At 44.2% G+C, this 27,279-nt stretch overlaps 1 protein-coding gene across 1 annotated transcript in view; it reads left to right on the top strand.

Moving 5' to 3' along the window:
* LOC310933967 (slit homolog 1 protein-like) overlaps positions 1-27,279 on the top strand; it is a gene marked incomplete at its 3' end in the record, with an annotated part of 131,239 nt that overhangs the window by 37,908 nt on the left and 66,052 nt on the right. The window lies entirely within an intron of this gene.

Here is a 27,279-nt window from a genome sequence, read left to right as displayed (position 1 = left end):
TCCCCCTAAATATACACTCGTCCAAAAGTAAATAGACGGTGAATGAGAGGCTTTGGAAAGACGGTGGAATTAGTTTAAGGGCAGCATATACACTCTTAGAAATAAGGGTTCCAAAAGGGTCCTTCTACAAGGGCTGAGGTTCTACCGAGGTAGAACCTGGAACCATTTGCTTCTGAAAAACTATTTCCAGAAGAAAGGGTTATTCAAGGGTTCTTGGTAACACTAATGGTTCCAGTAAGAACCATTTTGATCCAGAGAACCTTTTAAAACCCCTTTCCTGAATAAAGGCTTTTAAAAGGGTTCTTGATGGAACCCTCCGAAAGGGTTCTACCTGGAGCCAAAAAGGCTTGTATGAGGACAAGCCTTATATGGTTCTACTTGGCACTTTTATTTCTAAGAGTGTACTACCGTTCAAAAGTTTGGGGTCACTTAGAAATGTCCTTATTTTTGAAGGAAATGAAATTTCTGAAATTTTTTTTCCAATGAATATAACATTAAATGAATCAGAAACACACTCTAAACATTGTTAATGTATAGAGTGTATGTAACGACTATTCTAGCTGCAAACAGAATATGTACATAGGTGTATAGAGGCCCATTCCCAGTGTTCTAATGGTACATTGTGTTTGCTAATGGCGTTAGAAGACTATTGGATGATTAGAAAACCCTTGTGCAATGATGTTAGCACAGCTGAAAACTGTTTTGCTGGTTCTTTGACGAAAGCAAACCGACTAAAAATCATTATTTCTTATCTTGTCATTGTCTTGACTATATTTTCTATCCATTTTCCAACTCTTTTGATGAATAAAAGTGCGACTTTTAATGGAAAACACAAACGAAATTCTATAGGTGAGCCCAAACTTTTGAACGTCAGTGTGTCTAAAGTAACCTGACAGTGATGGACTTTTGCGGAGGAAAAAGACGGAGCATAAATAGCGCTGGGATAGAAAAGTAAAGTGAGGTTGGCAGATAAAGTGGACGTTAAAAAAAAAAGAGAGAGAAGAAAGATTGGCCTCATCTGTACCGGACTTTGAAAGGATTTCCATCTTCCTTCTCATCTCTCTTTTTTCGCGGCCGTGCTGGGAGACGGAGCGGCGGCCGGGGGCACCTGCAGCGGAGCATTAGCCAAAAGCTCCATTATCACTTCAAAGCTGGACTCTGCTTGTGTGTGTGTGTGTGTGTGTGTGTGTGTGATGCTGAGGCCTCGCACTGAGGATGAAACACAGCACACGGGAGATAGGAGGAGGTTTCAGCTTCTCCCATCATCATCCCCCCTCCTCTGCCCTTAACTGTACCTCACTTCCTCGCTGTCATCCACCTTGTCTTACCTTTCTTATTACCCCCCCCCCCCCGTCCTCTATGACTTCCTCCCTGCTTCTTATCTGTATCTTTAACACCTGGTTTGGTCCTGAATGGCAGCCTCTATATGAGATCTCTTTTTTCCGCGAGCGCTGCTCTTCACCCGCTGGCTTCCATCCTCTCCGGCTTATAAAAGGCCTCGGGACTGGGAGCCCCGATGAGCCCCAGGCTGTGGTAATGAGCTCGCAGGCTCTTTCATGTGGAGATCAAGCCGTTGACTGGAGGGGGTGGAGGGTGGAGGTGGTGGTGGTGGGGGTGGGGGGGCTGTTGTTGGTGGATTGTGGCTTGTGGAACGAGTCGTAGTCATAGTAGGTCAAATCTCAGCCCACGCCGCTGTTCCCATGAAGTTAAAGGAGCAACGGCACAGACGGACATAAGTTGATAAGTTAGTTCCAACCAAAACGTTGTTTTTTGGTGCGTATATGCGCCATCACCTCGTTTATGAAGCCCTAAAAGTTTCGAAACTGCTGAGAAAGCTGGGTTTTTATCGTATTATCGGGCTCTGCAAGTGACGGCGAATGAGAGGCTTTGGAAAGATGGTGGAATTAGTTTAAGGGCAGTATATACACTCTTAGAAATAAGGGTTCCAAAAGGGTCCTTCAACGAGGGCTGAGGTTCTACCTGGAACCATTTGCTTCTGAAAAACCCTTTCCCGAAGATAGGTTTGGGCTCACTTAGAAATGTCCTTATTTTTGAAGGAAAAGCTCTTTTTTTTTCAATGAACATAACATTAAATGAATCAGAAATACACTCTATACATTGTTAATGTGGTAAACGACTATTCTAGCTGCAAGAATAGGGTTTTTCAAGGGTTCTCTGCAAGTGGAACCTTCACAAAAAGGTTCCAGAGTGTACTACTGAGTGTACTACTGTTCAAAAGTTTGGGCTCACTTAGAAATATCCTTATTTTTGAAGGAAAAACACTTTTTTTTCAATGAATACAACATTAAATGAATCAGAAATACACTCTATACATTGTTAATGTGGTAAACGACTATTCTAGCTGCAATATGGAATATGTACATAGGTGTATAAAGTTTGGAAACTGCTGAGAACGCTAGGTTTTATTGTATTCTCGGGCTCTGCTAGCGCTCTGAAAAAACCCTGGAATCGTGACGTAAGGATCTCGTCTCCTGATCAGCAGATCCTCCTGCTCCGGGCACTAGTCCGGGCACGTCCGGTTGCGTATATTGAACCGCAGAAGAAGAAGAGGAAGAACGTCCGTTTTGGAGGTGTTTCACTTGCGACAGCGTCTTCTGACTCTGGGTCAAAGGTCGTGACGAAACTATTTTTAAACATCGTTAAAACAATGTTTTGATAATGAGTAGCAGTGCATCCACCGTTCCACAGGGGGGAGCTGCGCTTCTGAGAGCTAACGTGCTAATTACGTCACTTCCAGGTTCCTGGCCAATCACAGCACAGTTCTGTCTCCTGGGGGTGAGATTTCGGTCTGAAAACAGCGCGGCTGATGAGAGCTTCAGTTAGGAGAGATTTGGATCAGCAACTCTTTTGGTTTTTGACCATAAAAGTTAATGTATGTAAGTCGACCTCCATAACTCACCTATATGTGCGATGGGACCACTCTGTGGGAGGTTTAAAGCATTCCTCTGTCCAATACATTATCCCCCGAGACCTTTACTGATATTTACAGACCTCAGAAGGTCAGATACCTCACGCAGGACAACAGCGTTGTAGGCCAGAAATCAACTGGAAACTACACAAACGTATGCAGCATTTTCAAACACCCGTCCTCAACGTGTGTGTAAACGCTTCGTAAATTTGCCCCCCCCCCCCCCCTCTGAATAAATCCAGGGACAAATAGAAAGGAGGAGGACCAACAGAGCGATGTTTGCACAAAAGTCTACTTTGACTCCGCCCCTTGAAGCAGAAGCAGATTTACCGCCACGCCTTAAAGCCTCCTGCTAAATCTTACAGAACCAATTTATGCAAGTGTGTGTTCAGTGTGTGTGTGTATTAATCCGTACTGCCGTGTCACACACCATTACCAGTCCCCGCCCCCTGACACCTTCATTAGCTCAGCCCTGACTTTCACCTGAGTTTAGTCAACTTTAACAGTTAAAAAATACTTAAAGTTTGGAGTTTCTTTTATAGGAAAGCCTTTTGCTGGCAGGATATAACAGAGAAGGGTTAGATCTGAGATGAATATGGGATAAATACCTCAGTGAAATCATTACAGCATGGGCCAGTTGTCTGGGCGCGCTTCGCCTTTTGTCTTTTTTTAATTATTTTTTTATAGTGTAGCTTTTAAAAGTTTCTATGGAGACTGAAACAGGCAGAGTGTTGTGTTCCTGGATGTAGAAACATTACATTTGTGTGTGTGTGAACACGCTCGCGATGAAGAACCCGATCACAGAAAAGTCCACATTTTTCAGCGATGTCGCTGTCGGTGAACCCTCTGAACGTCTGTGCAGTTTCGCCGCGCTGCTGATTGCAGTAAACGCAAAAAAAAAAAAAAGAAAAAAAAATTGTACGTAATTCAGCTCCGTCAATTCCCGAGATGAGTCTGTGCTGCAACAACAAAGACAGAAGTCTCTGCAGAGCAGCACATTACGTAAGGATTTATTTACCTGTGGTTTTGCTTCACTGGTTTTTACCCCCTCATACTGTGCAGGTGTGGAGCAGGAATTTAAAAAAGAAGGTAGAAGTCAGGTTGTTTTGCGTGTTTTCACCATCATTTCCCCCCAAAAGTTTTGAGAGAGGAGTTCAGTTCCGTTTAGTTTAGTTTATTTCGAACAGGTGAATAATAACAACAACGAAATAGGAAATGGAAAAAAATAAAAAAGCAACAAAATACATTTTAACATGTCCGAAAAGGAGTAGTAAGAAGAATAACTTATATAATACTACCCCTTCTCCATTTTCTAATTTATTTCTAAATTATTTTTTGCTTTGAACATTATTTGTGCCGTTTTAAGCTCTATAATATCTATGAACTTTATTATTTTTCACTTTAAAGGTCACATAGAGTGGTCGTGTTGCACATATATGTTAGTTATGGAGGTCTTCTTACATACATTAACTTGTTTTTATGGTCAAAAACCTCCTAGTTGCTGTAAACGAGCCGATAGAAATCTGTCTTTTCTGACGCTGTTGCCCAGCCGTGAGATTTCCGACTCAACTCTCTCACCCAGAAGAGTGTGTCGTGATTGGCCAGTACACGGAAGTGACATATTCAGCACACCCGCTCTCAGAAGCGCAGCTCCCCCCTCTGGAACGGTTGATGCACTGCTGCTCATTATCAAAACATTGTTTTAACAATGTTTAAAAATAGCTTCTTCACGACTCCCCGCCGCAGTCCCTTTGATGACTTTGACCCGGAGTCAGAAGACACTGTCGCTCGTGAAACACCTCCACAACGGACGTTGTTCTTCTTCTGCGGTTCAATGTACGCAACCGGACTAGTGTCCGGAGCAGGACAATCTGCTGTTCAGGAGAACCGCTGTTTACGTAACCGGACGGGGTTTTTTCAGAGATCTCGCTGAGCCCGAGATTACAATAAAACACAGTGTTCTCAGCAGTGGCTGAACTGTTTGTTTTGAACCTTCAGGGCTTCATAAACAAGGTAATGACGCAGATACACACTAAAAAAAACCAGCGTTAATTGGAACTTCCTGTCAAGGTCCGCTTTGAAATTTTTTTTATTTGTGTGTTCTAGATATATCCAGCTTTATGAACTATTCTTATGGCTCTTTTTTGTAGTATGTAGATATGTATGTATTTCCCCAGACTTCTGCGCAGTATTTCTCTGTCTCTGTTCTGAACAGAGACGTCCTGTTGGGGTTAGAGAAGCACAGCCTTGTTTCCCAGGCAGGCAGCCTCTTTGTGACATGGTTAAAGATGTGTCCTAACACCGTTCCCATCAGCCTTTCGTCCCCTCCTCTCCCCACCTCAGATCCCTCGTCCCTCCGTACCTCCCCTCCCATCTCCAGAGAATAGCCTGCCCTTTGCTCAAGCCATTCCGTCTCCTCGGAGCTCATTGTTCCCCCCGGTTGCTAGGCGATAGCTGGGGCCTCATTTTGGTCACCTTGGATACAGGGGGGAGCCTGGGTGTTTGGTATGGGGTCAGGGCTGACAGAGGTGATGTGAAGGTGTGTGTGTGTGCGTGTGTGTGTGCGCGCATGTGTGTGTGTGTGTGACGACGTTACAAGGATGTGTGCATGCATGGTCAGCCATCAAAGTGTGTGTGTGTGTGTGTGGGTGCATATATGTGTGTGTTTGGTTAAGGGTCAGGCGTGACAGCGCCGCGACAATAGAGCGGGGCGTGACCAGCCCCTCCCTCGCCATTTATTAGCCTATTCAGTCACCCACTCCCCTGCTCACAGCCAGGGCCGGCCAAGGAGGCAGCCGAGCTGTCAGTCAACAGCAAGGGGGAGGAGCCCCCCCCCCCCCCCCCCCCCCGAGAGAGAGAGAGAGAGGGGACGGCTGCAGAAAAACATAATTAATGAGGAACACAAGAGCTGCCTTTTATTGGTCTAAAGAGGAAATTAAAGAAACAAGAAGCAGCAATTACACAGCACTGAAAAGACAGCGGTCACACCTGCTTTCACCTCTCACTGGTTTAAAAAACGGGTTTATTTCCCGGGTTCAAACGTTTACGTTTAATCCTTATTTACTCCAGTTGTGGGAAAACAAGGCCTGAGTGAAAGTGTTAATTCTTTATTCACCAGCTTCATTTCTGGGCAGCGATATTCAAATTCCAATGTTAACATTCATCTTACGGCCTTTAGCATAGCTGTTAGCCAAAAAATGTTTTTCATGAACCTTCATTTCTACAACTTAGAACCGTGCTCAATATGTTTTCATTTCCCGTCAACATTAGCGCACATTAGCGCATGGCGCGTTTCCACGACGACTGACCCCGGAAAAAAGACGCGCGCGACGTCATGTTTACGTGGCTTACCGATTGTTAAAATGAGTCTCTGAAGCGACGCTAAAACTTTAAAAAACAGAGGCACACATACGCAGTACACGGTACGCCGGTTATTTGTTAGCGCTGCTCTTTTCGTTTTAATAAACAGACCGCTCCAGTGCAACTGTAGGCGCGCTAACGGCGCTAAAGGAGCTAACGCGGCTAACGCGGCTAACTGGTCAACGGTGCCTGGAGTCCGGTGCCGCGGCGCGTAAACACGACGTGTACGCGTGTCTTTTTTACCGGTCAGTCGTCATGGAAACGAGTCAGGCGTTAACGTGCGTTAGCGTTGACGCCGTTAGCACAAATATTACTACATATTACATAAGGGCACTAATAGCCTTAAAATCACATACTTTGCTATTGAGTTTGAACGAGAAAACAGAAGCAAAAAAAACACGACCTTACAAAACAATCTCTTTTTTAGTGGGTTAAAAAAAATCCCAGATATACCTGCTAATTGCGGCTAATCTCCCGCTCTCTCACACACACATTTCCTCTCTCACCCTCTCTACATTCTGTAACAGACACACACACACACACCAGGGGGAAGAAGCCTCTTTTGTTAGTCATTCTGCTGAATTCCGATCTTCAATCTTCAAGCTGGGGCCGTGGCTATAGCCAGCCCTGGAGAGCCCTGGAGAGGCTTTCATGAGGCTCCACCACACACACACACACACACACACACACACACACACACACACACACACACACACACACTAGTCTACACTACTGTTGCGAAAAGCTGAAGCACTCATCAAGTGAGTGAAATGAGCAAAATGGAGGCTAACATTTTTAGAAACTCTTATTCAAATGTGACCCATTGTCTCCGTCCCACACTCACTAGCTGCAGTACAGTCACTGTGAGGCCTGTTCGCTGATATCATTAAGGCTCTGCGGTCAATCCCTGTGCCCTGAGAGCAAGAAAAAGTTATTTTCACCCCCAAATTAAGCGGGCATTAAGGATGACTCACGCTGGTGTCTGTTAGTCATCCTTTTATTTTGTGTCCTTTTATATAACTTTACAACATGGGAATCGTCAGCTTTTCCTCTCTTTGTGTGTGTGTGTGTGTGTGTGCCTGACGGTGTAAATCTGCTGTCACTTTTATCCTGGCAAGCGTTTCACTAGTACTAGTACTTGTTTTATTCCTGTCTCCTGTGGCCTGTAAAAAAAAATATTACGAATTTTTTTTTTCCAAATTTGTCACAATTTTTTTTTTCAAATTTGTCACGAATTTTTTTTTTCCAAATTTGTCACAATTTTTTTTTCAAATTTGTCACGAATTTTTTTTTCCCAAATTTGTCACAAATTGTTTTTTTCAAAATGTTTTCACAAAATTTCTTTTTAAATTTTTTTTTTCAAAATTTCTTTAAATTTTTTTTTTTAAAATGTCTTTAAACATTTTTTTTTCAAAATGTCTTTAAAAAATTTTTTTCAACATTTTTCACAATTTAAAAAAAAAAAAAATTCACAAATATTTTTTTTCACAATTTTTTCACAAACTTTTTTCACAATTTTTCACAAAAATATTTTTCAAATTTTTTTTACAATTTTTTTTTTTCAAAATATTTTTTCACATTTTTTTACAATTTTTTCTTTTTCAAAATATATTTTCAAAAGATTTGCGTCCTCGATTAATCAAAAAATAATTGGTAGAATACTGGATTACAAACATATTTCGTAGCTGCAGTGCTACATTTGACTACAACAACTTTTTTTTGCAACACAATGCAGAGAAGCTCTGTGGTTTTTGCTCAGTCCCTCAGGAATCGTTTTTCTTCCTGCGGCGTCTGCATGTGTGTGTTCCCAAAAGAAAAAAACAAGCATGGAGCTATGAGATTGTTGCTGTTTACCGGCCTAAATTGCTGCCGTGTGTTTTCGCGGATCACTGGTGACGCATAGAAGGAATGTGGTGTCCTCACCTGAGTTGTGTTAACTGTTAAGTGGAGCTAACATGCCCACACAGAGGGAAGAGAGGAGGGAAGTCTCTGGCAGTGGTGTGAAGGGCATACCTGCACAGAGAAGGCAGGGTGTGTCTGGCCACTGAGAGTTCACCGTTTCTGACAAAACCGCAGTGGTAATGCAGCAGAAAATGAATACTCAGAGTGTGGCACTGTGGGAAAAAGTTGTTGAGTCGCTGAGGAAATCACTGAGCGAAAGGTGCAGAGAGAGATTCATATTCATGGTATTCAGCCAAAACAAGTTATTGAAAGCAGCCCGGTGCATTCATTTGGGTGGAATCGGCTGCGTTCATTTGCCGCGGGGGCTGCATTGATGTGGCGTTGACCCGCAGCGTGCATTGCTGTCAGCGTGGCTTTGTTGGGGAAGCAGTAACCTTTCTTTGTGCCCATGTTTGGGCCAGTAACCTTGCTTTGTGTGGCTGTGTGTATCAGGGTGTAGTGTGACTCCCTTTCTCCATAAATCACTGTCAGATTCCAGTGGTAGAAAAAAACAAAAGCCCTCGCCTGAAGCTGGGATAATGGGGTTGTTGGCGTGCGCGGTGTACACGTATGTGCATGTGTGTGTGTGTGTGTGTGTGTGTGTGTGTGTGTGTGTGTGTAGTCCTTGATTTACCAATCAGAGTTTATTTTATTCTTTTTTTCCCTTCTTCTTCAGATGAATATTGCACGACATTGAGCGACAAAACAGTCCATCGATTTTCAAGAAAGATAGAGGGGAGGGGAGTGATGGGAGGTGGCAGTTAGGGAAGGGTGAGGGAATGAGGTTGATCGCTGGAGCATGATGGAATAAACTGCTGGATGTCTGTCACTCTGTTAGTGTGTGTGTGTGTGTGTGTGTGTGTGTGTGTGTGTGTGTGTGTCGTACACGGGGGGCTGATAAATAAATGATGTTTGAAATGAGAGCACATCTCCGCAGACCGAATCTCCACTTCACGAGGAAGCGCTTGTTTATAACTTTGCACACACACACACACACACACACACACACACACACTTCGGTAACACTTTATAATAAGTGCGCACTATTAGCATTAGCGAAGCATTGATAATAAATATTGAATTCATCTTTTATAACGCACGGATACTCATCAGTATGCAAATGCACGTGAGTAAAACATTTACAACTGTGTTTATATTTAAGAATTAGTGACATCTTATGGCACGATTACAGACTGGGGGGGGGGGGGACATACAGTGGCCTTCACTGGCCAAAAAGGATAACGTTCTTCTTTGTTTGTGTGGTTCAATTATTTTAATCCAAAGTAACTTTATTAGTCTTACTTGGGGTTTACTTCCTGGTTTGTAGTGTATCAACTTTGAACTTAACTTTTAACTTACCGCCTTTTCCGTAAAACCAGAAAAAGACGCGCGTGACGTCATGCTTACGTGATTCAAATGAGTCTCTAAAGTAAGTTATTTGTAGCGCTGCTCTTTTCGTTGAATCAACAGAGCGCTCCAGTTCGACTGTAGGTGCGCTAACGGCGCTAAAAGGAGCTAACGCAGCTAACGGAGCTAACTGGCAACCGGTGCCTGGACTCCGGTGCCGCGGCACATAGACATGACGTCACGCGTCTTTTTCCGGTCAGTCGTCATAGAGTCGCGTTAGCGCCCTTAACCGCTGTTAGCGTGTTAGCATGCCCACCGCTTCTTATTTTTATTTACTGTGTACAGCACTTTGGTCCACTGTTGTTCGTTTAAAGTGCTTAACAAATAAAGTTGGATTGGATTGGATTTATTACTGCTTAACCAATGCTAAAAGTGTTACCCACACTTCTACGTGAATCTGCGGCTACCTGACGATTGCGCTGCTGCAGGAACACACACTCTGCATCTGCCTCCTGTGAGCCTCCATCTAAGTGTGTGTTCCCGCTCTCGCTCTCTCTCTCTCGAGCCTCCTTCGCATTATACTCTGCATTCCAGCCGTGTTGATGGTTGAAGGGATGGGAAGCATTACGGCGCAGGCCAAAGCAAACACACACACACACACACAGGCGTATGCATAAACACCTACCTTGTGAGAGAGACTGCAGAGCATTAGTGAGCTCAGCAGAGCAAACACGGTGATAAAGGCAGGATTTGGGCAGATTCTAATAGGAGGAAGCAGTAAGGCAGGGTGGTGGTGGCGGTGGATTTACCACCAGTATCCCCACAGGCCCGGGCACGATCGATGGCCTCACTTTTGGAACCAAACAGTGTGCGGCGCTGACTCACAGTTCCTGTGTTTGCTCTGCAGGCCGTCCTAACACATCAGGACTGTTTCCTCGTACCTTCCAGACAAAACCTGACCTTTTTACTTTCTCCCAACCTTAAAATGAGCCGATGCCACTCGAGATGAGCTGCTGCTGCTGTGTGTGTGTGTGTGAGAGAGAGAAGGATTCATGGGTGTCAGAGAGAGGGCACAGAGTTATTCCCACAGTTCATTGTTTTTGGAAGATTTTTTGTGCATGCCATTTCTAGGCAACTGAAGCAAAGGTCAAGAAACGGAGGAAGGAAGAAGAGGATGGAGAAAAGAGGAGGAGGAGGAGGGTGTTTGATGGTCTGGGATACACGTTTGGAATGCTGCAGTGGTTTTTAATTACAAACAGCGGAATAGTCTTTTTAAATATTTAGAGTGCAGATGATCTGTCGTGCTGGTGTGTGTGTGTGTGTTTGTGTGAGAGTACGTGAGTTCCTGAAGAGTGTGTGTGTGAGATGCACCTGTAGATTATACCCTATCGTTCAAAAGTTTGGGCTGTTTGGGTGTTTTCCCTTAAAAGTCACACTTTTACTCATCAAAAGTGTTAAAATAATGATTTTTATTCGCACAAAGAACCAGCAAAAGTGTTTTCAGCTGTGCTAACATCATCGCACAAGGGTTTTCAAGGGTTTTCTAATTATCCAATAGCCTTCTCACGCCATTTGCAAACACAACGCACCATTAGAACAGTGGAAATGGGCCTCTATACACTATGTACATATATCGTTTACCACATTAACAATGTATAGCGTGTATTTCTGATTCATTTAATGTTATATTCATTGAAAAAAAAGTGCTTTTCCTTCAAAAAATAAGCACATTTCTAAGTGACCCCAAACTTTTGAACAGTAGTACACTCTTAGAAATAAAAGTGCCACGCAGAACCATATAAGGCTTGTCCTCCTATGAGGTTTTAAAGGGTTCTCTGGATCAAAATGGTTCTTACTGGAACCATTAGTGATACCAAGAACCCTTGAAAAACCCTTTCTTCAGTTCCAAGCAGCACCTCAGCCCTTTTAAAAGTACCCTTTTGGAACCCTTATTTCTAAGAGTGTACCATTAGAACACTGGAAATCTATACACCTATGTACATATTCCATTAAAAACCAGACGTTTGCAGCTAGAATAGTCGTTTACCACATTAACCATGTATAGAGTGTATTTCTGATTCATTTAATGTTATATTCATTGGAAAAAAAAGTAATTTTCCTTCAAAAATAAGGACATTTGTGACCCCAAACTTTTGAACGGAAGTGCATACTTGGCGACAAGATGGTCGCAACCCTGTGAAAGCAAAGGCAGGAAGTGACGAGTACATGTGAGAGTGTCTTCAGAGCAGCAGACAGGTTGCAGTAAAGAATCTCGACTCGACTCAAAGCAGCCGGCCGTTAAAAAGCAAAAGGAAAAAAGTCGCGTAAATCAACCATAAATGAGACGGACGAGCGGGAGATAAAAGAAGACGCTGAAGCGCTGAGACTAAAGAGGTGGTTTCAAGGTGCTAAGTGCTCGATCTTGACAATGTGGGTCACGCTGTGCGAGGCAAGTACGAACCGCTCTCTCTTGGTTTTTATCTCTGACTGACGTTAAGGTGCAAAAAAGAAGGAGAAAAAAAACAGACGCAGGGGCCATAATCTCCTCATCATTAGACGGGGGAACTACAGGATGTAAAGAGACGTGACTGCTGTCTGCGAGCGCTAAGCCGTAGGAAGTCGAGATGCCAGAGTTAAGTGGATGAGCAATATCCCCCCTTTTTTTTTTTCTACGCGCGTGAATGGGTTGGCTGCTTTTGTTCGACGGGGCGTCTCTTTCTGCAGACTCAGAACCCGCGGACGGTAAATAAACGGGGTTGTAATTTTCAGGGGGGGGGGAAAAAAGCCTCGTGCAGCAGAGGCTTTTTTCGCATTGATCCGTCATTGAGAAAAGTTAATGAGCGTGGACGCGAGTGTGCGCCGAGTCTCGCCCCCCCCACAAAGACATCAAAGTGGCTGCCGCTGTGACTGGACCCGCTGTGAGACCGGCCTTCAAGGCAGACACCCGGGGGGGGGGGGGGCTGCTGCTGCTGCCGCAACCCCCTGACTCCCCGGGAGGAGAGAGGAGCAAAGAGGAGTAAAGAGGAGGAGGAGGGAGATCCTGGCGTCTCCATCCTTTCTCTCGCTGCATGTGTTTGTGCTTCTTAGGCCGGGGGGTTAATTGCAGAGCAGTGGCAACTTTCTGAGCAGCAAACAAAATTCCTTAACTCTTCTACCTCAGCTCACCACCTGCTGCCTGGGAACCTGCTGGCTGCACACGCACACACATGTTCACACACACACACACACACACACACACACACACACACACACACACACACACACACACACACGCACGTCCTGCTACTAGGTAACTTAGCTGGCTATCTGCCTTTTCATTCCTCTCCGTCAACAGCAAATAAGAGAAGGGGGGAGAAAAAAAAAAGCAAAATCCGAGAGCAAATATTAGCCCACGCAGACAAAGGCATTCCAGACTGGGCTGTCACTCTCACTCGCTCATCGTTTAAGTCCCATCCTCCTCTCTCCTCCTCCTCCCCTCCTCGCACAGTTCCTCCCTTTATTTCCTCCCAAGGTCTCTCTCTTTTCAGCGTTTTGTTTATGTACAAGTTCTTTGTCTCCGTCTGTAAAACTCTTCTTCCGCAAAATCATTGCTCAGAAATAGTGAAATGTCTGCCTCGCTGCAGAAAAAAACAAGACTCAAAGGTCCCGTTTTCATATTTTCGCGATGAATGCGTCATCTTATTTTGCTTATTTGCTGGATTCAGACTCACTTACATGCTCTCTCTCTGTGTCATACTTTGAGATGCTAAGGCTCTTAAAGAACCACTATTCAAGAATGAGTGACATCTTATGGCTCCACTGCAGACTGGAGGGGAAACTACAGTGGCCTTCGCTGACCAAAAATGACGTCGTGCTTCTTTGTTTGTGTGGCAAACTTCAATTTTAATTCAAAGTAACTTTATTAGTCTTAGGGTGAAATCCAATTCCTTGCTTAACCCTCAATCTCAAAAATGCGCTCCCTCTAGTGCCGATTCTCAGAAAAATTAAGTTGAGGGGCAAGTTTAAGGGCTGTATCGCCCTCAATATTGAGATTTTCCGAGACCACCCTTGGGAGCAAGGGCTACCCAGAATGCATTGCGTGTTTTGACATAGCAGCGAAACGAGTACGCTACAAATGTAAGTATTTTCTTTGTTAATAGAGATATAAAAATGATGAAAACCATTGTATTATCTTAGTTTAGGCCCATATTATGGATTACTGACGTCATTGTTGCGTAACATTTATTTTTACTTTACGATCTTTTGTCAATAGTCGGCCGGTGCGGACAAGCGACGGTTTGCTATGGTTTACTTTTCAATAAGTCGTGGTGTGTGGTAACTGTCAGCTGAATATGTCCGTGGTTGTGGTATTTGTATGAGTATCATCTTATAACTAACTGACAACCTAATAACTTGACTGACAAACGGATCGTAATAAATAATCCTGACGTAAATGTGTTCTTCTTCTTCTTCTTTTTTGGAGTTGACAGACGCGTTATTCTGCCCCCTACAGTCTGAAGACGTATCTGCATTTAAGGGGTGTCCCATTTCTAAGTGACAAAATAACCCTCAACACTTGTTTTTGAGGGCCAGTTATGATTAAGGGTTGAGCTTGAGGGTTAAGATAGGAATTGGAATTGGCCCTTACTTGGGGGTTACTTTGTGGTTTCTGGTGAAGTGCAGACCACATACTCCTCATCCTCCTCCTTCTGTTCATCATCATCTCTCTTCCTCCCTCCCTCCCTCCCTCCCTCCCTCCGCTGACCCCCCCGGGGGTTCAGATGTCATCCTCATCCTTGTCAAAGGCGTCTAATGGATCAGTCACGCTCGGGAATCCTTCCCCGCCTGACTCGCGGCGCTGGGCGCTGGGGGTCAAAGGCCACAGCTCGGGTGAGACAGAAACCTCGTTGAGAGGACATCCGCTAGCTAGACTGTTCCCAGCCGCGCGTGTGCATCTACATTTATCTGTGTGTGTGTGTGTGTGCATGTATTATTTTCTCAGTAAACACATGCTCCAGGTACCAGTGTGCATGGGGGGGGGAGGTTTTGAACACTAAAATGCACCAAAGAAAATAAATAGTAAAGTTCATCATGCAGGATGTAGCACTGTCAGGTAACACACACGGTGTGTGGTTACACGTGCGTGCACGCTCTGTGCACGTGCAACCCCACACACACACACATACGTCTGGCATATCCATCATAGTCCTGTTCTTTTCCGGGTCAGAGCTGAAAATGGTCGAGAGGAATACGGCATCCTGTGTGTGTGTGTGTGTGTGTGTGTGGATCTTGTGGTGTTGATGATGTCTGGACCGCTGAGATGATCCATCGTCATCGCAAAAGAAACACAAACCAAATGTATGTCTGGCAACGCAGCGAGTCAACACATATGATGATGTATGGCTGTAAGTTCTGAGGGTCAGCAGCTCAGGTCTTTCTTGTGGGTTTCTTCTTCTTCTTCTTCTTCTTCTTCTTTTTTCCCCCCCTCTTTGTGCAGATATGGAATCTCACCAGGCAGCATTAATGCAGAGCATATTTCCACTACTGCCGGGCAAATGTCTTTTATATTTTTTCCTATATTTGGACCTATTGTGTCCCGTTCTCCACTTTATTATCCTTTGTTTCCCGTCCACTACCTCCCACCTCCACCTCCTCCTCTTCCTCTTCCTCCTCCTGACGTTTTCGGTGCCTCTCCCTGTTTTTTCCTTGGTGGTGAGTTTTAATTTCATGCCCCCTGCTCTGGCAGTTGCTCCTCTGGTGTGTGCCAGTGCTGGGCTTTGTGAAAACACCCTTTCCTTGTGTGCTACCAGCCTCTCAAACACACACGGAGCCACAAATATGCACATTCTAAGCCAGCGCTGCTCAAAGTGAGGCACGAGGGCCAAAGTTTGCCCATCAAAGGGTTTTCGTTTGGCCCGTCAGACCGACTTACATTAAATCAAATCTTATTTACTTTACTTGTTACTGTATATACTAAAAAGTATAATTAGAATATTACGTTTAAGGCTGCATACATTTTCTGTCAGTGACTCAGCTGCAGTGTGGCATTGACAGTGGAAACTCATGTGCACTTCAGACTATATACTTTAAAAAACCTATTTATGTAGAATATTCATGGAAACCTGAAACATACAATGTTAAAGCTCTAGTATGTAACTTCTGATGCCACCAGAACCAGAACCAGAAAGTTGATTTTTCGCTCTGTGTCTCCACAGACATGAAAAAACTTAATCAAGCATTGTGTGAAGTCATTTCATAATAGTTTGTTTTCCTATTTTAAAATAAATTTAAAACGTTACTGCAGCTTTAAAGCTAAACTATATTAAATAATATTAGGAACCTGAGAACTCTGTAGGCTGAAAAAAGTAAAACCATTGCTGAAATTTAAAAATCTAAAATATTTGACTTCACAGAATCTAAATTGCGTTACTACTTATGACCTGGTTATTTTATGTTGATGTAAACAATAATACTGGACTTCCACTGGCTAAGCTAGCTAGCTAGCTAGCCAGCTTAAATTGGGCTACTCTTTGCTATTTTGACAACACGAAACACTAAAACTTTTATTATCAGCAAGTACTTTGCTGTGTATTTTTATTTTTGGACGAAACCCACCCAGGAAGTAATCGATATCCACAACGTCAAATGGTGCGTCTTGGCGTTAACATTTTAGTTATTGAACCAAACTAATAAACTGAAATTGAACCATGCCATTCATTGCCCAATTTAAATTGGCTAGCTAGCCACCGCCAAAGCTAGCTAGCTAGCTACTAAATCGGGCTACTCTTTGCAATTTAATTATCAGCAACTGATTTGCTACTTAGGTTTATTTTTGGACGAAACTCACCCAGGACGTAAACGATATCCGCAATGTCAAATGGCGCGTCTTGGCTAGCATGCCGAAAGAGAGCTACTTACGGGACTTGACGTGCTCTGACTGTGCGGTGTGCAATGCTCATGCACAATTCAACTTTGTTATAATTAGTTCAGTATAACTCAAACTTGATGTCTCTAAATGCAAAAAGAATGAGTTTCACAATCACAATCAATCATTTTATCTTGTTTTAAATGGCATGTATTAGTTCGAATGGACTGCATGTTAGACTTTTTTCAGTGTACATTACAATGCAATAGGCATTTAATGTTGGGCCCCCAGTATTGGGCACCCCCCCCCCCCCCCCCCTTTGCTCTAAGCCCACGTCTATACATCACCGTCCATGCAGAACGTGCAGCGCGGCAATAAAATAATCCAAAGAATGCTGCGGAGAACGCACAAAGACACACGCTGTCAGAGATGTGATTACACAAGCAGAGCGCACGGGCGTGTTTGTTCACTTCATACTCAAACAAATTGACTCGATTCAGCGCTGACACGTTATTACGGAAACAAAAAGGTGCCACTGTGTGTGTTGCCGCTTGTTCCCTCATCGCCGCCGCCGTCGTCGTCGTCGTTTATCTAAAAAGGCATTGGCCTCATCTGGCGAACCGACGCTGTTTCAAACTGTACCGGCATGCGCTCATCGCTCCAAACAGACGCCTCGCAGCCCCCGGGGAGTAATCTGTCCTCACGGTAATGCCTGTGGATGATGATGGATGTGCTTCAGCGTCTATTGTCTCAGAGTGTATGTGTGAGAGGAGATAAAGACTGTTTCCTTCACTCGGGGATGGATTAATCCTCAGACACCATTGTCGGGATAGCGATGATGGCGAAATGCACTTTTCCAAGTGCCTGGTTGAGCTGAAGTTGAAGTGGAGACAAAGAGAGACTTGAGCGTGCACACATGTGTGGGTATTAGAGGTAATAATCCCCGCCTACAGCTGCACCTCTGCTCAGGGTTCATTAACCCTGATCGCTCAGTCTTCTCGGGGCCTCGTCTTCACCTCCCGAGCGTCTGCTTCAGGCAGGTCAGTCATTAACAAACAGCACAGAAATGTACGTGGTCGTCAGGTCGTCTCAAAACTTGCGGGTGGTTTCCGTCTTTTTCGTCCGCTCCTGCATTTCTATTCAAAATATCTCATAACGGGCGACGTGTTTTTCCAGAAACGGCTTCATGGTTTTGCTGGCGAAGACCTCGCTGCGAAACAATTTTCATTGGAACGGCTTTTATTTTCATTTTAAAACCCCGAGGAAATAGTTCCAATGAAAGCCGCTCGCATTGCGGTCTGCCATAATACTCCGAGGAATTCCTGTAAACATCTCTGGTAGCAGATTATCTATAACCATTAGCTGAAACTGTTTGTCTTTATCTGTGGTCGTGCTATGGTTCGCCTCACTCACTCACTCATTGTATGTGGGCTGTCACTGTGGGAGGATGAGGGTATTCCGGAGCATTGTCGAGACGCAGAGTAAACATCCAGCGCAGTCGCTGGTGTCCATTGTTGTGTTTTTCTTCTCTTTTTTTCTCAGGACAACTCCCACTCCCACTGCAGCACAGCTGGTAACATCTCCATTGTCCTTTTCACAATTTACACACTCACCATGCTAGGTAACTTTTGTCTCCTAGGAACCAGAGAATTATTAGGGTTCGAGCACCGAGGGTTAGGGTTAGGGTTTAGGCCACATTATACATCTCCGGCTGGTTAACCACGGAGACCCCTCGAGCCTTCATAGTTCTCCGTCGTGGTGCCGGATACGGACTGCAATTTCCCGCCCGATCAGTAGGGGTCGCTACGCAAGTTGTTGTGCTTTTGGCTCCAGTGAGCAATGGCGTCCGAGAGAGAAAGACTGTGGAATAACATTGAAACAGTGGCCGTTTCTCACCTGAAATAAATATTTTTCTCTGTCACGGAACGCAGTTTTAAGATAATTTTGAGGCGAGAAATTAGCCATTTAGAGTCTAAACATGGTGGTTTGTGTATTAAGATATGACGTATTTACGACGTTGTCGGCGGTGATCAGCTCTGCCTCTGTGGACGCTCGGTGCGCACTGTGGCCGGCACAGAGCAGCGTTAGCTCGGCCTGTCCTGAGGACCAATCGCAGCCCTTGCCGTCTCCATTGTCCTTTGACGGCATGACGGACACTTATTGAGTATAAATTTATACGCTTTAGGGTGCGTAGAACCCTATTGAAACTGAAGGAGTTATTCTTCTTCTTCTTAGATTTCTGCGACTGCATCAGATCTGGTGAAAAGTCACGTCTGAAAGTTGTGGTTTCGGGGAATGTACGTCAAAAATTGGAAGTAGGCGGGGCTAAAGACTGACGCAAACAAACTTCTAAAAGGTCGTCTGATGTGGGGTTTAACGTACGTGAACGAAACTTGGTACACGTGTTCATTAGGTCGGGACAGTCAAAAAAGTCGATGACGACTTTCCCGCGAACCCTACAGGAAGGCCGCCATTTTGGATTGCGCGTCAACTCGGAGCAAATTTTTAGCCATTTCGCACCATTGGTATTTCAACGAACTCGTCCTAGAGGTTTCGTGCGATCACCTTTAAACTCGGTGAGGTCACTGTGGACCAGTTGAGGAGCTTAAGTGCTAGTTAGCAATGCACCCCTAGTTTGGGCTTAACTCGTCCCAACATTTGGAGTTTTGTGTGAAAATGCGTTGGGCCGTTAGCTCTCGTGGAATTGCTTTCTTAATGCTGTGAAGCTAATGAGGATTTGTTGATAGAACGAAAGAAAGTCAGAGAATTAAACCCAGAGGCTTTTGATTAAATTCCGCCGCATTTTCTTTGACTTTTGTTTGAGCCGGAGAAAAACAATCACTATCAATACAAATCAAATAATTACCTCTGAGACAGAGAGAGAGAATAAAACCCCAGTACACTGTATGTAAATCACACACAAAATGTCAAACTTGTTCCAACAAACTCGTGAAACAGATCAAAGTTATTATAATTGCTAAGAATTTCTTCTGTTTGAAAAAAAAACAACAAAAAAAACAACATCACAAATTAGACGGAGAACTATTTAAATTTAAAAAAGTATGCAAATTGGAGCAATTATTCCATTCAACAGCTCTGCTCATCACTGGGAGGCCTGTGTCAGAGAAAGCAATTAAAGTTTAGTTTTAATGTTTGTGTGCATGTTTGTGTGTGTTTGTATGATTGTGTGTGCGTGTGCGTGTGTGTGTGTGCGTTTACTTTCCTGACAAAAACTCATGCAATATTCATGGACGGATCTCCATCGTCTCAGAGACCCTGCAGTTATTTATTCATTGCTTCGTGGAGGCCTTTGCTGACCCCTGACACACACACACACACACACACACACACACACACACACACACACACACACACACACACACACACACTGTGCCAGCTGACCAGTGTTTAACCACATGTTAACCATGTGTTAACCTCATTGTTACTTTGAGCAGTGCAGTGAGTCTGAAGACGAACGCCACTTTTCCAAACTACTTTATTCTCATTATTGTTTTGCGATCCACTCGACATCGTCGTCCAGGCCTCGATGTGACCTTGTTCTTCACTCCTCCAGCTTCAGTTCTGTCTGAATGATCGTCTGACTCTGCAGGTACAAAACAAAACAAGTAATTGCTGTTCGTCGTTCGCCGCTGTAATTACACAGATTTCACGACACACGTCCAAAGCTGCAGGAGCTGGAATTAATTGATCTGTTTTTTTCCCTCCACAAATGTTTCTTTTAATTGTGGACAGTGAAGAAGAAACGGCTTTGACACCATTGTCTCATCGTCTTAGCCGCGTTAGCAAATTCAGTCAGCCGTGACAGACACTGTTCTGCCACCTCCAGCACCAAGCTACACATAATTATGTGTAGAAGAGTTGAATAATTAAAAAATGCTACTACTGACTACTCATTTCTCTTACGTTGCAGCTCTCAAATGAGGGAATAAATCAAACGTGACGCTGTTCGCTTGCATTCAATGGCAATTTATGAAACAATCAATGCTAATTTACAGTAACTCTAAGTCATTATATCGCCACATGTGCGGCATATCAACAGGTGAACCTTTAGTCTAATCCCTCCTTGTGTTTGTGACACAGTGCTCTTTTGCAGCCTGTGTTATTGTGCAGAGATACGAGGACGAGAGTCCTGACTTAGCCCTGATTACACTGCTGCCTTCTGCATTAAGATAAGCTGTGTGTGTGTGTGTGTGTGGGAGTGAAAGCACTGTGTGTGTGTGTTTGTGCGTGTGTTAACACACAAGCGTTTGTTTGCATGTGAGTGTGTGTGTGTGTCCTCTTAAAGATAAGGTGATACATGCCCGGAGTGAGTTGTTGACTTGACGTCAGCCACGGTGACCTGTGTCATACATCACAGTGAGAAGAGCCTGCAGCCTTTATTGTTCCATCACCTTCTCCTCAGTGAGCTGTGCTATAAGACATATATGGATGCTGTATATATATATATATATGTATACACTACTGTTCAGAAGTTTGGGGTCACCTATACAATTTCTTTGTGTTTTCCATTAAAAGTCACACTTTTATTCATCTAAAGAGTTGCAAAATGAATAGAAAATAACAGTGAAGACATTGACAAGATTATAAATAATGATTTTTATTACAAATAATCAAAATGCAAAAGGGTTTTCAAGGGTTTTCTAATCATCCAATAGTCTTCTAACGCCATTAGCAAACACAATGTACCATTAGAACACTGGAAATGGGCCTCTATACACCTATGTACATAATCCATTAAAAATTAGACGTTTGCAGCTAGAATAGTCGTTTACCACATTAACAATGTATAGAGTGAATTTATGATTCATTTAATGTTATATTCATTGAAAAAAAGTGCTTTTCTTTTGCTAACGGCGCTAAAGGAGCTAATGCAGCTAACGGCGCTAACTGGTAAACGGTGCCTGGACTCCGGTGTCGCGGCACGTAAACATGACGTCACGTGCGTCAACCAGTCAACCTACGGCCCAGCACTAATATATATATCTATATATAGATATATATATATGACCATTTCACATATTAAACATAATTTAGAGGAAACAATTTGTATTTTAAAACATGAATGAATGAATGAAGGAGGGCAAGTGTTATACCTTTTTTTTTTCCTTTTTTCTCCTCTCATGATGAGTTCTCTAGACGTTGGCGTCCTTGACTCAAAACAAGCTCCTTTGGGCTGTTTTTGTGTTTTGTCTTTCTGAGGGATTTAGAGGCAGAACAGGAACAATACAAACATAGCTGCTCTGCTCACCTTCCCTCCGGGCTATCGTCCTCTCTCCTCTCTCCTCTCCTCTCTGATCCTTTCCATGTGTGCTATAGTGACTGCAGTAGTACAGTACTGACTGGGTGGGTTTTCCCCCAACCTCAAATAAAGTTAATTCAAAGAACAGAAAAGGCTGTTCATCAAAGATATAGAAAGATAGAAATAATAGATAGAAAGGGGTCAATTTTTGGTCGTTTTTTTAATGCCTCCTTCCCCCCGGAGGACGATGTCAGTCCAGCGCCTCGTCGTGCGTTCATTAAAGCTCACATAGAGTGGTCCTGTTGCACATATATGTTAGTTATGGAGGTCTACTTACATACATTAACTTGTTTTTATGGTCAAAAACCTCCTAGTTGCTGTAAACGAGCCGATAGAAATCTCTATTTTCTGACACTCTCCTCAGCCGCGATATTTCAGACATAAATCTCACACCCAGAAGACAGAGTGTGTTGTGATTGGCCAGCCGGCGTAGAGCCTTCCCAACTGTCTTGTGATTGGCCAATACCCGGAAGTGACATATTCAGCACACCCGCTCTCAGAAGCGCAGCTCCCCCCTCTGGAACGGTGGATGCACTGCGACTCATTATCAAAACATTGTTTTAACAGTGTTTAAAAATAGCTTCTTCACGACTCCCCGCCGCAGTCCCTTTTATGACTTTGACCCAGAGTCAGAAGACACTGTCGCTCGTGAAACACCTCCACAACGGACGTTATTCTTCTTCTGCGGTTCAATGTACGCAACCGGATGTGCCCGGACTAGTGCCCTGAGCAGGAGGATCTGCTGTTCAGGAGAACCGGTGTTTACGTAACCGGACCGGGTTTTTTCAGAGATCTCGCTGAGCCCCGAGATTACAATAAAACACAGCGTTCTCAGCAGTGACTGAACTGTTTGTTTCGAACCTTCAGGGCTTCTTAAACAAGGTAATGACGCAGATACACACAAAAAAAACAGCATTAATTGGAACTTCCGGTCTAGGTCCAGTCTAACGCGTCGATTGAAGCAGCTCCTGGTTCTCGTACCGCGGGCCGCCTCTCCTCGTCCTCTGATCTGATATCAGCCGCCTGCGGTTAGGTGTGGTGGATCTCTCATCGCAGCGGGCTCAGTAACACTGACCTCAGACCAGACCGGGCTGCCAGGAAAAGCCGTCACCCGATCCGTGGGATCAGTTTTCCCCCTCCGCCGTTTTTTTTTTTCTAGGTAGACGGACGTTTCACAAAGAGGCATCTATAAGTACTTTAGTGGGACCACACAGTGTGTTCTCCTTTTTCCTTAAACTCCCATCATGGAGCTTTATATTTTAAATGATTTTTAGAGATTATTTCAGCCCCCCCCCCCCCCCCCCCCCGACAGCTAATGGACATGTTCAGAGCTTGTATTTCCTCTTATCCTTTATCTCGCACACATTTCCGCTGTTGTCCAGCAGGTAGACGAGCGTGTGATGGATGGACGAGGAAGGTGGTGGTGGTGGTGGTGGTGGGGGGGGGGGGTTGTGCTATTGTCCACCCCGCCGCGGGCTGATAGCGCCTGTGAGCGTTTGTCGTGATCGATGCCACTCAGCGCTGCTCCATCACTCAGCCTGAGCGCCGCTGAAAAGGCTCGGACGCAGTCAGGAACACAAGTGGCCGTAATGGCGGGAGGAAATGAGGGTGAATCCAGAGCGAGGGATAGATTTTCTCTTCTCGCTTTTCTTTCTTTCTTTCTTTCTTTGCTACGTTAACTCTTTCGTTGGCTGCACGGGTGGCAGCGGAGCGTGCGGCCAAACGTATAGTATGTACTGTATGTGCTCATGTGGGATTTTGAAATCACACACACACACACACAAGACATCATGAATCATTTACAGTGAAAGAAGAGATGTGGGCAACAGTTAAACTAGAGCTGCCTTGATTCTCTTTGTGTGTGTGTGTCTGTCAGTGTGTGTGTGTGTGTGTGTCTGTCAGCCCTCATGTGGATTTGATAAGTTCCCCCTGACATTGTGTTTTCTCTCGGTGGTTGTTGAGTGTTCCAGTCTGGGAGCAAACTGTGTGTTTCTCATTGGTCGCTGAGCTGCAGATGATTACAGTGGAGCCCAGCCATGAAATCCCTTTTAGGTCGTGTCGAGAAAGAGACAGTTTGTGGACGTGTGTGTGTGTGTGTGTGTGTGTGTGTGTGTGTGTGTGTGTGTGTGTGTGTTATGGGAGCGAGAGTTTCAACATCAGAATAAATCTCAACACAATCTTGGCCTCCTGGCACGAGAGGGTTAAAGGCGCCATATGTAAGAATGTGGCCAAAAAAAACAGTTACTACATTTAAATTCAAAATACCCAGAGGTCTTTTAGGTTTCGTTTTCTGACGTAACTGGCAACCCGTGGTTGCTCGGCAGCTGAGACTCTACCGACTGCAACGATTGGTAGACGGCGGTAGGTGGCGCCACATGCCAAAAAAACCACGATTTCAAAACATAAACATGATTTGCAGTCTGCAAAATATTTTTGTTAAATGCAAATATTTTGTCTGTACTGTTGTTGTTGGTGAGTTCAGTTTTTTATATGAACATTATTCCTGAGTCTCTGTGACATATTAGGAGGATTTTATGGCCAGTTGCTTTAGATTTATTACATAATGCACCTTTAAACTTACAGTACTGTAAAGCCCAATTTATACTTTGTGCTCTACGTAGGTTTACACAGAGCCTCTGCGTCGTCTCCGACTGCACGAAATATCTTTTAAGTGTCCGTCACTCCGTCACGGGACAACGGAGACGGCAAGGGCTGCGATTGGTCCTCAGGACAGGCCGAGCTAACGCTGCTCTGTGCCGTCCAGGCGGAGCTGATCACCGACAACGTCGCTGCCAAACTATAAATACGTCATATCTTAACACACACAGCACATGTTTAGACTCTAAATGGCTAATTTCTCGCCTCAAATGATCTTAAAACTGCGTTCCGTGACACGGAAAAGTGAGGAAAACGGCCACTGTTTCAACAACAACAACAGTCTTTCTCTCTCGGAACGCCGTCGCTCACTGTCGCCAAAAGCACAACAACGTTTGCGTAGCGACCCCTTCTGATCGGACGGGAAATTGCGGCGCGTATCCGTCACCACGACGGAGAAGTATGAAGTCTGGAGGAGGGGTCTCCGTGGTTACGCAGTCGGAGAAGTATAACGTGGCCTTAACTGTCCCTTGATAATGAGATAATGCTGCTTGATGACTTATTTCCTGAGGTCCATATAAATAAATAAAAGAATAAATAAAATAGAAAACGATACGGCACAGGAAGGACGTGCGACACGCAGCCCTGTCGGAGCATTTTGCTGCAGTCCGCTGTTTGTTATTCATTACATTCTTATTTTTATAGAAGCTCTCCTGTTTATTCCTCACTGTTAAAAAATAAAGAAAAAATAAAGAAAAGAAGCAGCACTTTTATCAAGTCCTCCTCCCACTGTGATCCATGCAGCTCTCTCCTCCTCCTCCTCCTCCTCCTCTGCTCAACTCATCTCCACCACAAAGAGACTGGAGAAACATTTCACACACACACACACACACACGCTTGCTTGCGTGTGTCTGCGCATGATAATTTCCCCCCCAGAACATGAATGATGGATTTTATTTTTAAGGCTGTGTTTTGACCTGCAGATGATCATGGTGATCACGCTGACGACGATGATGATGATGATGATGATGATGATAGTATAGTATAGTATAGTCGTGGTGATGGTGTCTGGCTCAGGCTCCTTGTCCAGATCGCGTTGACTGATGTATGGAGGGTATTAAACGCGGGGAGGGGGAGGACGTTAACGGAGACACGCTCCGGCGAGCTTGTGTATCATTTATTCTAGCGGTGAAGGAGGGAGGGGGGGGGGGGGAAGAAAGTAAAAGGTGTGGTGAAAGAGGAGATGAGAAATCCAGGACACGAGGGTTTGTTGACCACACACAGATGCTCACTCTCTCTGGGCCACACACACACATACACACACATACATGCATGCACGCCTGTGTTTTGGCTCACACCCAAAGGCCCTGCAGCCTCAATCCATCCTCCTTCATACTCACCTGCTTTTTTCATTTTTATTCCCCCGCTTTAAACACCTTCTTTATTTTATTTTCACCTGTCTGACACTGCAGGGAGTTTTTGGCTCGTTCTTTACATAGAAATGTCAACACAATAAGTTTGTCATGTACACTACTGTTCAAAAGTGTTGGGCTCACTTAGAAACGTCCTTATTTTTTGAAGGAAAAGCACTTTTTTTTCAATGAATCTAACATTAAAGCTCACATAGAGTGGTCCTGTTGCACATATATGTGAGTTATCGAGGTCTACTTACATACATTAACTTGTTCGCATGGTCAAAAACCTCCTAGTTGCTGTAAACGAGCCGATAAAAATCTGTCTTTTCTAATGCTGTCCTCAGCTGCGATATTTCAGACTGTGAACTCTCACACCCAGATGACAGAGTGTGTTGTGATTGGCCAGCTAGCGTAGAGCCTTCTCAACTGTCTTGTGATTGGCCAATACCCGGAAGTGACATAATCAGCACACCCGCTCAGTCAGTAGAGTCTCAGCTGCCGAGCAACCACGGGTTGCCAGTTACGTCAGAAAAAGAAACCTCAAAGACCTCGGTATTTTAAATTTGAACGTATTAATCGTTTTTGGCCACATTCTTACATATGGCGCCTTTAAAACTCGGAATTCTGACTTTATTCTCCGAATTCTGAATTTAAACTCAGAATTTCTGACTTTATTCTCAGAATTCTGGTAGATAGATCAGATCATATACAGAAATACAGCAGTTAAACAATAATGTCAAGTGTTAAAATCTGGAAATGCTGAGGGATGAAAAGTCAACTTTAAGTTTTGATTCAAAGAAAGTTACTGACTCCGCCTGTCGTGTCTCTTGCGGCCACATAAAAGCCATGTGACATTTGAATATAGAGAATATACATATACACGTAAATATTATTTATGTCACTCCATTGCTCCTTCTTGTCTTTAGTGTCGTTACTTTCCCACTTTCACAGCCACGTCTTCTCTGAATGGCCTCAGTTTGTCGATGTGCGGTTGTTTACGTGTGTGTGTGTGTGTGCGCGTCTACTCGTGGGGAGGAAGAAGGTTGTTAGCAGTTAGTGGCAGCACACTGCCGTTCTTTGAACAGCCCCACACACACCTCATTAACTCCCTTAATGAGTAAGTAATCAGACGCACTCCCTCCCTCTCTCTTTTTACCCCCCCCTCCTCTGTCCTTTTCTGCCTCTTTGAACGGTAGAATAAACTTAAGAGCATTTTGCCGAGCGTAAACATTCCCTTATCACGGCAAGTCGAGTCGAGAAATCAAGAAAACAAACAACTCTTTTTGAACACACGGGTGCACTTAAATAAAGGGCGCTGTATACAGACGCCACACAGGCACCTCTGGTCAGGGTCACCAGGTTTTTATCAGAATGAAATCTAATCGTTCACAAGTAGACATATTATTGGCTTTTAGGACAGCAAGAAAACTAGTTTTCTCAGCTTTACCGAATATTCCTAACGATCTGTATCAGTTTAAAACTGTCCGGTGTAACTTTTACACAACATTACTTCCATAATTTAACCTAT

Source organism: Microchirus variegatus, assembly GCF_963457635.1.
Source record: "Microchirus variegatus genome assembly, chromosome: 11".
NCBI classification, from domain to species: domain Eukaryota; kingdom Metazoa; phylum Chordata; class Actinopteri; order Pleuronectiformes; family Soleidae; genus Microchirus; species Microchirus variegatus.
Note: the sequence above shows the minus strand (reverse complement) of the source record. Positions and strands in the feature narration are given on the sequence as shown.